Below are 15,005 nucleotides of genomic sequence, written 5' to 3' on the forward strand. Positions count from 1 at the left end.
GCATTATATAACTTCTAGTAGACCTGACATTATGTTTGCAGTAGGATTATGTGCTAGATTTCAATCAACATCTAAAGAATCTCATTTAACAGATTTTTCAAATATCTTGTTGATACTACTGATCTTTGTATTTGGTATAGAAAAGGTTCTCATTTTGATCATGTAGCTTACTACGACGCTGATTATGTTTGAGATAAAATTGAATGAAAAAGTACAAGTGGAGCATGTCAGTTTATGGGAAAAGCATTAATAAGTTGGTCGTGCAGAAAAGAAAATACGATTTCTATCTCAACAACAGAAGTTGAATATGTCTCATCTGCGAACTGCTGCTCTCAAGTTCTTTGGATAAAAAATCAACTTGAAGACTACTCTGTAAATTATTCAAGTGTTCTAATTTACTGTGATAATACAAGTGCTATAAATATGTCAAAAAATTCTATTCAACATTCAAGATCCAAACACATAGAAATAAAGCATCATTTCATTCGTGATCATGTTAATAAAAAAATAGTTGAATTAATCTTTGTTGATACTCAAAAATAACTTGCTGATATTTTTACTAAGCCCCTTGTAGAGGAAACATTTAATTTTATCAAGTTAAATTTGAGAATTATCAAAAATCCAATCAGTTTGCATTAATTTTGTTTATTCATAAACGAAGAAAGTTAATCGTTCTACGTTTCCTGCGCACATCATTCACCATTTTGCTCTTCAGCGCGCATCATTGTCCTTATTTCCCTAAAAAATCAGTAAAGCTCTTTTGCGTAGCATTAATGAGACGTGTTTTCTTGTCTGCAAAATTAATTGTCACGTTGTCATTTCTCCTATTTTCCAACATGAATCAGTCACTTCACTTTCCCCAACAAAGTGTAAAACTGCAAAATCATCATCACATTTATTCATCTTCCCTAAAAACAGTTTCTTCATCTTCCAAAAAACTGAAAACCTCTTAAAACCTTCAAACTATTTTCTGCAAAAAAAATTGATATGGCTCATACTAAAATGATTGCTCGGAAGAATGTGTGCCCTAATACACCTTCATCTTCAACATTTCTTTCATCCTCACCATTTCACAATCGTTCACTCTGACCTCCACCAAGACCGACTCCTCCTCACAAATCGTCTGATAAAACTTTTTCAGACTACTTATCTTCTTCCCCTGATTCCAGCCCTAGACAATATTCCAATCCTAACCCTATCTCTCTCAATCCATTGTCAACTGCTTTTCTCCCTCTCTTCCAATGTCCTGCTCCAAACCTAAATGAAGTCCCTCCTCACCTTCGCTCATCCTTCCCTAAACCTACATAGCCAAAGAAACGCTCAATGAGAGTATCGGTTAGAATCGGTACCTCAAAGGCTAAACCCTCGAAACCTACAATCTTCGTCATCTCTAACAGTAACGATTCTGAACCTTCAACTCCAACTCCAAACCCTACAAAAATTCAACACCTCTTAAACCATCTGAACCATCCTCATCCACATTATAAACTAAACCTTCTTTCTCCACACCCCCAAACTAAAAGAGAAAATCAATTAATGAAATTTTCTCATCTTCAAAACCCTCTAAACCCTCTCCATCTAAACCCTCATCGAAACAAAATTTAAAGGTCAAAACTACGATTAATCTATCCCAGTTTTTGGATTAAAAACAAGTTAAAAAAACCCTCATAGAGGCAAAACAATTGCTCCCAAACAAAAGCCTCGAGAACGTTCTCCACTTTCTCTAGAACGTTCTCCTTCTACTTCATGAGAATGTTATGCTCCTTGTGGTATCTTCTTGTTCTGTTTCTGCCTCTTGTGGTATCATTTGGTTATGCCTCTAGTTCCGTTTATGCCTCTAGTAGTATCTTACGGTTCTACCTCTGGTTCTTTTTCTGCCTCTGGTGGTATCATATGGTTCCGTTTTTGCCTCTAGTCGTATCATTTGGTTATGCCTTTAGTTCTATTTTTGCCTCTTGTGGTATCATCTGGTTCTGCTTCTGGTTGCATTTATGCCTCTGGTAGTATCCTTTGGTTGTGCCTCTGTTACCTTTTCTGCCTCTGGTCGTATCCTCTGGTTATATTTCTGAGTCCCCCTTAGTTCTTGTTGTTTTTTATTTTTAGGCTTAATTGCAGTTTTGGTCTCCTGATTTTAGATGAATCACGAAAATATCCCCCTCATTTTATTTATCCCCAGTTTTGGTCCCCCAAACAGAATTTTGGTCAAAAACTGGATGAAGTGTCGTTTTTTTTGCGCTTATTTAAGTCACACCATGTCTTAAGATTTCGTGATGCAACAATTGTACCTAAGATCTATGATCATAAATGGTGTGGTGTGGCTTAAAAATGACACTTCATCGAATTTTGGATTAAAATTATGTTTGAGGACCATAATTGGGGAGAGAAAAATCGGGGTACTATTTTTGTGATTCAGCTAAAATAAATGGACCAAAACTGCAATTAAACCTCATTTTTATTTTTATTTTGTTTTTTGTTTTGTTTTTGGATAATATTAGCATTCCCTTATGTCTTTTCAGCCTTTTTGTTTTTCACCTTTCAAGCCGCACATACTATCTTTCTAACCCCTTTTAGCTGTTTTGCTTTTCTTTTTTTTTTTTTTCTCCTAAAAAAATTGTAATTTTCCTTGTGTGCACGCCACCAATGCAAATTTTTAGAAATTGTTCGGTTTTATTTTTCGTATCTATTTTAGTTGTCATTCTAATTGATATTTAAGTCAGCAAAAAAGTTTAAATTACATGTTTAAAACAATTCTTAAAGTAACCTACCATTAACCAAATTTCTAACTCGTAAACACGATAAACATGTTGTCATAGTTTGATTATGTATAGTCACTAAGACACTAGTTAATACTTGATAGAATCTTTGTTATACTAGTTGTCTATATTTCAAGTTAGACACTTCAAAATTTATAAGTTTAATTCATTTATTAGACACATTTTAAAATTAATTAATGTACCTTGAGTACTCATCAAAAAGCAATAAATAAACACATAAAAACAAAACAAAAAAATTCATATCAACATATGAATAATGTAAAAATAAAATTATTCAAATAAAAGGCATAGAAACAGCAAAACACGATGTGGAGAAATTGAAAAGGAGAAGAAAATTTACTTGATGAAAACCTATATCAGAGTCTCATGGAAGTAGAAAAACCGTAACAATTGAGTGCCTGAAACGGATGCAGGGAGAAAATCTTGGAAAAATTGATATAGGGCAATTTTGAATTTTTCAAAAACGGGAAAGGTAATTACATCAGTTTCTCTCATCAATAAGTTAAGATCTATGTTTTTAAAATTTGTGGCATCTTTCTCTCTCATCTATCTGTCGCATGAGCCAATCTGAGAAGCTACTGTTTTTAGCTTTTCGTTTTTAGTCAAAAAAATGATTTTTTTTATCAACAAAATAATTTTTCAAAAATTTAAAAGAAAAAAAACTACATTCAAACAATAAAAAATGATTTTAATTTAAAACAAAAATAGATTTTTTCATGAAAAAAAAACTTAAAACATACACACTCATAATCACTTGACCAAATTTTACTATTTGCCACCAATTTTTAAAAGTTTTTAAATATTAATCAGATCAACAATTATAAAGTTCAATTAATGTTTCACTAACTCGATAAATTATCCAATAACTTAAACATTATATTTGAGTCGACTAACAATTCAATACTTCAAACACGGGTAGAAACTAAAAAAGCATTAATGGTAGAAAATGCAAGTGCATTCAGGATTAAAAATTAATACCAAATTATTTTATTATACTTTATTTAAAAAATATCACAATAAATTTATTTATTTTATTTATTTAAAAGTCATAAAAAAAACTAAAATATAATAAATTATCTATACATATAAAGTTAAATAAAATTGAATATAAGTTAATTGAACTAACTATGATTTAGATATTCAAATGTTGATAATCCAATTGTTAAATTTAACATTTTTACACTAAAAATGATTTAGAAATTATAAACTTTGATCATTTCAACGATTTAATTTAACAAATTAACTAACAATGACTTAAGAAAATATTAATTTTGACGATCCAACGGAACAATGTAACCAAATTAGACTAAATATAATTTTAAAAATACAATTCTTAGAATCCAACTCAACTAATTGGAATAACAAATATGACTGATAAATTACAATTTTGATGATTTAATAGGTTAAAATAATCAAATTAGGTTAACTATGACTTAAAAATTTTAATTTAGTTGATCCAAAAGTTCAATTTTAACTAATTATATTAACTATGACATAAAAGTTATAATTTCGTTAATTAAACAATTCAATCTTAACTAATTAGACTAACTATACATCCAAAATTTTAATTTTGATGATCAAACAGATCAATATAAACTAATTAGACTAACTATAAATTTGAATTTTGATGATCCAATCGTTTAATATTAACTAATTAGACTAACTATGACTACCAAATTCTAATTTCGACGATCTAACGAGTCAATCTTAACTAATTAGACTAAAAATGACTTACAAATTATAATATTGATGATCTAACCGTTAAATCTTATTTATTTTTTTTTTGTTACACGAGAGAGAGGGAGAACTAAAAATAAACTATGTTCTAATAAAGGACACGCATAATGCATCAGCTAGCAATGTTGAAGAGATAAAAGGCAGTTGCTCATGCACTAACACAAGAGTTCCGCACAAGAATTTTCCTCTATTAAGATATGTTGGATAAAAGTATTTTAATCATTACTGAGATAATTTTGAATTAGTTCCAAGAGGTTAGCATAGTGATGAAACTTCGATGCTTGTTTCCTCAAAAGTTGAACAATATGAAGTGAATCAGTAAAGCACAAAATTTCCCCGAAATCTACTTCGTACGAATTGTCATTCTTCTTAACAAAACTTGAATTTTTTTCATGTAAAATATTGGATAGGCCTATACTACCCTAAAAACCAAACTAGAATTGGACATAAGAGTTGTGCACAAAACCGTCATAACTTCCTTGTCTCGGGTTTTTTCATGCACTACCATCAATATTTAGGACTAAATTATCAATGTCACCCGTTGCCAACAAAATTATTTGATGAGATCGCAGGTTGGGAGACAAATGCAAACCACCAAATGCTCGTTGTGAGATATGGAGCTGGGAAAAAAGTAAAGCAATTGTAAGCATAACTATTTCTTAAATTCCTTCAAAAACAACGCATTTCTTGTACATCATATGTTCCACATAATTAGAGAAGCTGTGAGTTCAATCTCATTAGAAATAATGTGCATGATATTTAAGATATTCATGGTAGCCAATTTTAGGAATATGTGGAAAACCACACTCATGTCAAATAGACACAACATTTGGGCATGACAACAAGCAATAGATAATAGTTTTGTTGCCTCCATCAAAGTATGGACAACTAGTAGAAACATTAATGCCTCAATGATGTAAAACGAACATAGTTAGAAGAGTTATGACAAATTTTTCGGGGAAAAAATAGAAGACTTAAAAGCAATAGGTAGCTTTCAAAATAAGTATAATGACTTATCTAATTGGGTGAACAATTACTTAGAAATTAAAATAATGATAATTCAAATGTTCAATTTAAATTAATTAGACTAATCATGGCTTTAAACTAATATGATATAGAAATTCTAGTTATGTTAATTCAATAATTCAATCTTAATTAATTAGTTTAACTATTACTTAAAAAATTTAATTTTAATTATCAAATGATTCAATTTTAACAAATAGGACTGACTATTTAACCTTTAATATTTAATAAATTATAATACATTAATTCATATCAATGTTTAATCATGAATAAATTTGAATTTTCATTTCCCATCATTAATGTCAATTTAATTTTTATGAGTGTTTTAAGAATCGTTACTTGACTAGTCAAAATACTAAGTTAATGTGTAATTAATTGATTAAATCAATGAGACACTAGTTGAATTGTATGACCATTGACCCGGTTTATATTTTAAATTTTTAAAATTCATTAGAAACAAATTTCATACTTAAAAAATATATCATAATAAATTTACTTATTTTATTTACAAATCATGAAAAAACAAAATATAATAAATTATATATATAAATATAAAGTTACTTAAAAAAATTATGTGTATGTGAATTAAATTCACTACATACAATTAATTATAGTTAAGTTGATTATATATCCTGAATAGACATGTAATTAAGTTTGGTCAAGTAATGATATGATATAATATTGACTTATATGTCCTTTGTTTAACCCATGTAGAATATAATTTATTTTTCAATTTTTTTAAAATGAATTAAGTTTGGTCAAGTAATTATATGATATAATATTGACTTATATGTCACTTGTTTAACTCATGTAGAATATAATTTATTTTTCAATTTTTTTTAAAATGAATGAGGAAGTCTAACCAATTGAACAATACTTAATTGCATGTCAATTTTCGATATTCAGTCTACTTAAGTAATAATCAATTGTATGCATTAAAGTTAATTCATTCATTATAATATATGTAGATATATTTTTAGTTTCTATCAAATTTTAATCTTTTAAATTTAAATCATGTAAAATACACTTAGAGGTCTTGAATTCAACATTTGTTCTACCAAATAGTATTCTAATTTTTGAAAAATAAATGGCTAATATCTTATTATTGGAGAGTTCGTTGAACCAATGTAACACTAGTTGAACTCTACTATGATTGTTGAACCGAATTTTATATTAAAAATCATAACAAATAAATTTCACACTTAAAAAATATATCATAAGTGGATGCTCTCTCCCTCTCCAAATTCTCGGTATTTCTCCGAACATTAAAATTTAGTAGTGTTTTTTTTATATATTTTGAATAAACATTATAGATGGAGGAACAACTACAATAAACCTATTAATTTAATGTTTGGATGCATAAAATTGGGGTTCATAGGATATTAAAATATACAAATACAACAATAAGTATTACATAGATAAAAAAAAATAAAAAATAAAACTCATGGGTCATATTTCGGTATAATCCTTGCTATTGCCAAAAGGGAAATGTTCACGTAACTAATTTATTATAGATTTAATTGCAGTTTTGATCTATCTATTTTAGTTAAATCACGAAAATAGTCTCATATTTTATTTCTCCTCAGTTTTAGTCTTCAAACAGATTTTTAGTCCAAAACTTGATCAGGAATTGTCATTTTTTAAGTCACACCACACCATTTATAATCATAAATGTCATATACAATTGTTGCACCACGAGATCTTGAGACATGGTGTGGCTTAAATAAATACAAAAAAAAATGAGATTTTATCAAGTTTCGAATCAAAATTTTATTTGAGAGACCAAATTGGAAAGAAATAAAATAGATGAACTATTTTTGTGATTCGGCTAAAATATATGACTAAAATTGCAATTAAACTTTTATTATATTTCTTTAATTATTTTTTAATCATGTATCCATAATTAAGTCCTTGCTACTTTTTTTGAAAGCCAATAAAGGATTGGGCGTCCACTCTTGACTTATATCATGTTTTGTACCAATAAAGAAAGAGATACAATGAAAAAGCAAATCTGTATGGTTGTAGTTTGGACACAACTACACCTACATATATGTCAACAACCACAAAAAATTGTTATTGCTACCTAAAATAGCTAAATGAGGCACAACTAATAATACATTACAATAAATAAGGGAGCCAAAATTGTCAATATGGTGATACTTCAAGAGTGAAAAATGCATGTTAGTCAATAAATAATTTTTAAATTATTAAATGGAACAGTTACTTTTCTTATAATCCATAATAAATGAACCTATACTCTCATATTTGAAGTAGAAAATCACATATATCTTCTTCTATTTAAATGATAGACCATAGAGAAATTAGATTGTTTGCAACAACAAAAATTACTAAGTAACATATCATTTTTTAAACTAAGATATTTACTAAAAAATTATATTGATATATTAAATTAATATTAAATATAAAAATTACTTTTAATTTAAATTATATGAACCAAAATCCAACTCACTATGATTCATAGGTAAGAGACAAATTTGTTATTTATTTTTAGTGAAAAATTCCTCTAAATAGATACAATGATTCCTTATTTTTTATATATTATAGATTAAACAATTTATTTATAAGCTTGTAGATCAAATAATTGACCTACTTAATAGAAGATTCAAGCAATATATATAAACATATGAGGAGATACTTTAATTTTGTATTTTGTATTGAAAGACTTAAGTCATTTTCTATGAAAACTTGAAACTTATTTGAAACGTGACAATTCTTATAATCTTGATAGTGAAATTTTGTTTTAACAATTGAATCAAAATCACGTTTTATGATATTGAGTTCTCTTAAAACATTTCATTGTTTTCCTATTACTTGCATATTTTATTGAATAATATTAAGTATCTTTGTTAATGTTGTATCTATTGAGAAGAAGTTTCAAAATTAAAATAGTTATAATTTTATTTACGATCTACAATGTTGTAAAATAAATTAAATAGTCTTGTAGTGATTTCAATTTAAAATAATTTTTCAAAGAATCAACAAATTATTAATGATTTTGCATTAAAAATGCAAGGAGAATGATATTCAAAAGATTATATGTGGGTGAATATTGTTGTTAGTGTTTGATGTTACTATTACATGTTTACATGTTCGAGTGGATAGATATATCTAATACTAATTTTGAGTATAGTTCAATTTTGATTTTAGTTTCACATGAACTTTTTTAATACTTATGTAATCTTTAATTACTTATGTAATCTTGACTTAAATTTATATTAAAAGATAATTTATTATTTTGTATATATGTGTTTGTCGTTTAATAATATTTTTTTTATTAGACTTCTCTTCACACGTTACATCTTTTGCATACACTTATAAACATATATGTACAAAATCTCATAGATGACCATGCGTGTAATCTGCATTTAGCACATCCATGATTGCTAGATCAAGATTCAATTGTTCAAATTTTAATGTACGTTTTGAATTTTTAAAGATATAAAATATTGGAATTAAATTATAGATCAGCCAATTTCGATTCAATGGTCACAAATGTGTCAACTACATGAATGCATGCAATATGAGACTGAAGGTCCTTTTGTTACGGATTATTAAAAAGGTGATTTTTTTTCATTCAATAATCTAGAGATTATTTATTGACTAAATGCATTTTTGGCTCTCAAATTTCACAATCCGACGATTTCGGCCTCTTATTTGGAAATAACAAATTTAACCCCTTAACTTTATCTTTTTTTGCAAAAGTGAGACCTCTTGATTTTGATCGAATTGACACTTATGTAAACTCATTTTATAAAAATGGGATGCGCAAACGTAAAATTTAATTAAAAAAAATATATTGTCATGTGACTCTTGTCTAATAGTAACATTTGATTAACAAATATAAGTTTCATTATGCAATTTCTTCTTTTCATTTTCTTCTGTCTATTAGGAACTTCTATCTAAAAGAATAAGTAAAAGAATAAGAAATTGCATAATAAAACTTAGTTTTATTGATTAAATGCTATCGTGGAACAACAATTACATGACAATATAATTTTTTTATTTATTTTATATTTTAGATAAAAAAATTGTTTATAAAATAAATAGAATAATTTTGATATTCTATCAGTATAATTTTATTATAATCGATAACTAATAAATATTCATTTGTATATTAAATATGAATGAATAAAAAAAATAAAGTCAAATATTTTTAATGATATAATAATAATGATTGATTGACATTATTAAATATATTTATATCGTCAATACATATAAATTAAATCTCAAATAAAATCTAAAGGAAGTTAACCTTATTTAAGTTACAAAATTTGAATAGCAGCTTCTTGATGAGAAAAAATGGATTTGGAGACAAATTAGAGAAGTTTGTTGTTTGTAAGTATGTAATTTATAAAGAGAATGAGAAGAGATAAATAAGTAATAGAGAACACTATAAGAGAAAAAGATATAAAACATAAAAAATATTTGAAGTATTATTTTGTACAAGAGAAAGAGAAAAGGGAGAAGTTCCAACCAAATAATATTAAAATGTAAGAAATTAGGGGCATAGATAGAAACTTAGTTACAAATTACCATTTCTCTCTGTTTTTTAATCCTACTAATTTTTCTATCTCTTCTAATTATGTCTTCTAAACCAAATCAACATAACTTTTGTGTCTCTTTACAATCACTCTCTCACCCCACTAGAGATCTTCTCTATTTTTCATCAATCAATCACACCCTAAATAAAAAATCAAGTCTAGTATTTATATATTATAGGGTGTTAGTATAATAGTGACTACTAATTAATCTTATAATTCTAAGAGACTGTTCAAATCTCTTAATAAAAAGTTTATGAATCTCCTAACAAAAAGTTTGTTAAAAATATTAAACTTCACTAGAGCTTTAATCTCTTTATCGAATGACCACTAATGTCTCTAATTGTATGAATGTGGCAAAATTTTAACAAAAGAAAATCTAATTTTGTTAAAAAAAGGTCTAATGCTGATAAGCTTTAGCAATATCAAATTGGGCTGCTTTGGAGTGTTGGAGAGCTTACTGCCTGGAAGGTTTGCTTCATCAAGGAGCTATAATTCATACTTTCAAAAAGCTTGAAAAAGAATTTCAAAGAGCCAAGCTCTTTGATATCAAATTGTCCATCCAAATATACTTTAAACAAAATTAATTTCATTAGTGTCATCAATGAGTTTAAATTGTTGTTGTTTTGGCGGTTACCAGCGCCAATGCAACCGTTGTTATAGATATCAGTGTTAATTTATTTTTTATTATCTTCAAATAATACAATTTATTAATTAATTTATAACTCGCATCTTATATTTTTTCTCTAAAATCTCGTCATAATTATTTTATTATCAACACTTTATCATTTTAATATATAAGATAAAGTAAGATAGAAAAATAATTTATATAATCACGGCATAGTTTGTTGTGGTTTTATGTGGCTGTTGCATCAAACACTTTGTGGCAGTTGCAACGTTTCTTTTTAATGTGATTTAATTCCATTTTCAGTTGGCTTATTTAAGTTCATAAAAAGACTTCAATAGCTTGCAAATTTAGCGAAGAAGTGCTATTTGGAACCCAAGTGGGAATGTCATGTAGACTTCCTTAGTTAGGTCTTCATGAATGGTGACATTACATGAATTGATGTAAATGCCATCATTTAGTAAGTGCAAAACCAAATGTAATATAATAGTTGTTATTTTTACAAAGCAGAGAAAAGGTTTCAAAGTAATCTATCTTGTCGATGATTAACTTTTACTTTGCAATTTAGAATTTATCATGTTTGTATGGAGCTAAACACACAATAATATTTATACTAGTCACAACCAACTAATTGCTTGTTATACATAGTCATCTCCTCGTAGAGAAATTTTATTTCTTCGTTTAATGGTCTTAATTAATTCACTATTAACGAATCACATACAAGTATTCTTGACGCTATCTCTTCAAATTTTGAGGATTCTTAACTCATTTTTTCTAAACTTTGAGTATTCTAAACTTAGTTTCTATTGGTTTTGAGTATTTTTATTTCAGTCTCTTCAGACTTTGAATATTCTTAACTTAGTATCTATAAATTTTTCCTATGTATTATTTCTTCAAGTCTCATTAAGCTATACTTTCTATGTATTATTTTCCATGCCTCATCACACTCAAAGTATACTTTACTAGATGTTCTTCATCTTAAGTGTGTAACTTATTTATCGTCAGATGATAAGTATCAAATGATCAATATGCGTTGATTTGCGAATGGATTTGAAATCAAAGGTTTTGGAGTGTTCGTGAGTGTCGAGGGGACAGCTTTCACAATATTTCCAAGTGAGACTTGGATGAGAAATTCATTTTCAATGGAGTGCTCGTGAAGTCTTGAACAATGAAGAGAAAGAAGATTCAGGTTTGGATAATGCAATTATCAAAATTGGAATATGGGAAGAAAAATATCTCCAATATTTGATGCATTGAAAGTTGAGTTAGAATTTTCGTGAAGGTGAAGAAAAGTGAGAAAGCATTAAGAGTGAGTGAGGAGTAGATTTAGTGTGGAAGGTGTATCAATGCATTTGGTGAACCTTAGAAATAGCCTTTCTTTAAAGCAATATAAAATAACAAATGAAAGATAACATTTTTTTAAGGGATCCCCATTAATCCAATAACCAAAATAAGTTAAAATAACTCAAATGAAAGAAGGAAATATCAAAAAGTGGGATGATAAAATTGATTAAAAAAATAATTAGATTTCGAATCTTCTCCATTTTTATTTGCAGCAAATGAGTTTCACAAAAATACGTCATTAAGATTAATTCTTTGACTTAAAATCTTTTGATATAATAATAATCCATAATTCCTTAAGCGATTATGTAATATTTCGACTTTTCAGACGATAATTAATAAAATTATCAACGTTAAAAAAGTAGATTATTAATATTTGTTTTTTAAAACAACAATAAATTAAAATATTTATTTACTCTAAACTCAATTAATCTTTTTTTATTAACTTCCTCGATAACAAAAACCAAATTATATATATATATATATATATATATATATATATATATTTATAGATATTTGTTAACTGTAGGAGTAATTTTATAATGAATTATTCTATTTAATATATAACTTAATATTAACGGTGAATTTTATCAATTCAACAATCATATCTAAAGTTCTTAATAACTATATTCTATAAATTTTGTAAAATTTAAAATTAGTTGATACTTCATTAAATAATTTCAAATAAATAAATAAGAAGCTTTGATAAAATATAAGTAAAAATTAACTTATACAATCGTGAGTCCGAATTTAAATCTGGATAAAATATCAAATATAACAATATCGTCATTTATTAATTGAGTTAGAAATTAGATACGAATCGTTAATTACTCACTTTACTAAACTTAAACTATAACAATATTGTGTAAATTATTATTATTATTTAATTTTTTTTACAATCACTTTTCGTTGTTTATATTTTTTTAAATTTTTTTAATATAAACTATAAACATATTACTCAATAATACAAATTACTAAATTAAATAAAAAATTGTAGTTTACATATCTTAAATACTGAATAATAAAGAAATAAAAACTAAAGAAAATATAAAAATTTAAATGTATTTTTTTGTAGGATTATTTCTGCAAAGTATTGTAAATAATATTGCATATTGCGTTAAGAAATATGTATAATTAATCACGAAAAATAAAATTGTTATCGTTGAACGTATAATCTAAAATACATAAAATAAATGACAAAGAATGAAAAAATTAATGAATTTAAATTTTCTATACATTTTCGAAAGCTCATAATAATTTATAATTTTATACAATATCGATTTATGTATATCATGTAAATCTCATTGCATAAATGAAGAGAATCCTAAATCATAAAAAGATAAATGTAAATTTTTTACATAACATTTTTCATTTATTTTTAAATTAATTATTAAATTTTATTTATTTTTATTTCAAAACCATTTATCTTCTAAAATAACAATAAAAAATTATTAATGTCATACTTTTCTACTTCATACGTCGCAGCACGAGTAAACGCTCTGGCAATAATTGAATTAAAATGAAATCCTAACCAAATCTGATTGTACTTTTTGTGATATTTCAAAAATTCATGGTTTTTAATATTATGAACATTTTTTTCCTTTAAAAAATCATTTTTTTAAAGAGGTTTGAATTATGGATAAATTTATGGGGTTATAAAGCTATATATGTCATTTATATATTTATTTTAATATGAGGTGAATTTAATTTGGACTGAGATTTTAAAATACTATTTTAGAGAGAAAAATCTTGAAGATTTTAAAAGACTTTGAAGGAATGTGTAGATTTTAAAAGACTCCTTACAATATTTTTAAAAAATTATTTACAATAAAGATTTTATAACTAGAATTTTAATGGATTTATAACACAGGAATTTTCAAGATTTCAAAATATTTTATAAATATTTATTATTGAATGACAAAATATAATAAATAAATAAATTATAAGGTTTGGATAAATAAAAATAAAACTAATACAATTTTTAAATCTTTCAATAACAAGTCCTTTATAAATTATCATTTTCTCATTCTTGCTTTTGAGTTTGAACAATAAATGCATAACTATGATCGTCATTGAGTAATATACATTCAATATGTTCACCATCTATCATGTTTGGAAACTTATTTAGCACCGACATTAAAGCATAAATTGTTGTCACATATACATACATGACTTCAAAAAACTTTATGGTGATTTGCGGATATTCTAGCGGTATTTTAATTTTTAACAACTTTAAAAACTTATGTCTTTTTGATTGAGTGGATAATTTATTTAGTTTGATTTGATATTAGTTTATAAGTACGAAACTTTATGGTGATTTTGTATATTTTTGCTTTATAATTAAGTTAAAAGTTTAAATCATTGATGAATTTATAGTGTTATAGAAGTATGTATGTCATTTATATACTAATTTTAATATGAGGTGAATTCGATGAACTTATGTATCGAGTTTACATATTGAATTCATTTAGACAAACTGAGTTTACTTAAAAACTCGAATTTGACGACCTTGAGCATAACTTGATATGAATTTGAGTGTTTCCATATGAGTTGAAGATCTAACCAATTGATATTTTCAAACAAAGTACCAAATAAAATAGAGAACAAAAAAAGAAAATATAGAGAATGAATGAAATGGTAGAAATTGCCACACTTCACAAGGAATGATAAGATTAAGGTAGAATCACCGCAAGAGTAAGAGAATCTTGATAAAATCTAAATTTGGTTCAAAGAAGAATCTTAGAGAGCATTTATCTAATCTCTTCAAAAGTGTTTTCTTCTTTTAAAAAAGAAATCTCTTATGTCTTACAATAAAAAATGCATATATAGCCAAACACAAAATAACATGGTGCCTAGATTACACACAACTAATGACATTATGCTTAAGCTACCAAATATTTAGACACACACACAAGTTAACATACTTCCTAATTCTAAAGTATCATT

General features: G+C 26.2%; 1 long non-coding RNA gene across 1 annotated transcript; it reads left to right on the top strand.

Annotated features, from left to right (window-relative positions):
- Window positions 1-5,081: 5,081 nt before the first annotated feature.
- On the top strand, window positions 5,082-11,361 carry LOC140919530 (uncharacterized). Its single transcript, XR_012162163.1, has 2 exons — window positions 5,082-5,153; window positions 11,025-11,361. It is a non-coding gene; the product is annotated as an uncharacterized lncRNA (long non-coding RNA).
- The last annotated feature ends 3,644 nt before the right edge of the window (window positions 11,362-15,005 follow it).

The sequence above is a fragment of the Cicer arietinum genome, chromosome 3 (genome assembly GCF_000331145.2).
Source record: "Cicer arietinum cultivar CDC Frontier isolate Library 1 chromosome 3, Cicar.CDCFrontier_v2.0, whole genome shotgun sequence".
Taxonomy (NCBI): Eukaryota; Viridiplantae; Streptophyta; class Magnoliopsida; order Fabales; family Fabaceae; genus Cicer; species Cicer arietinum.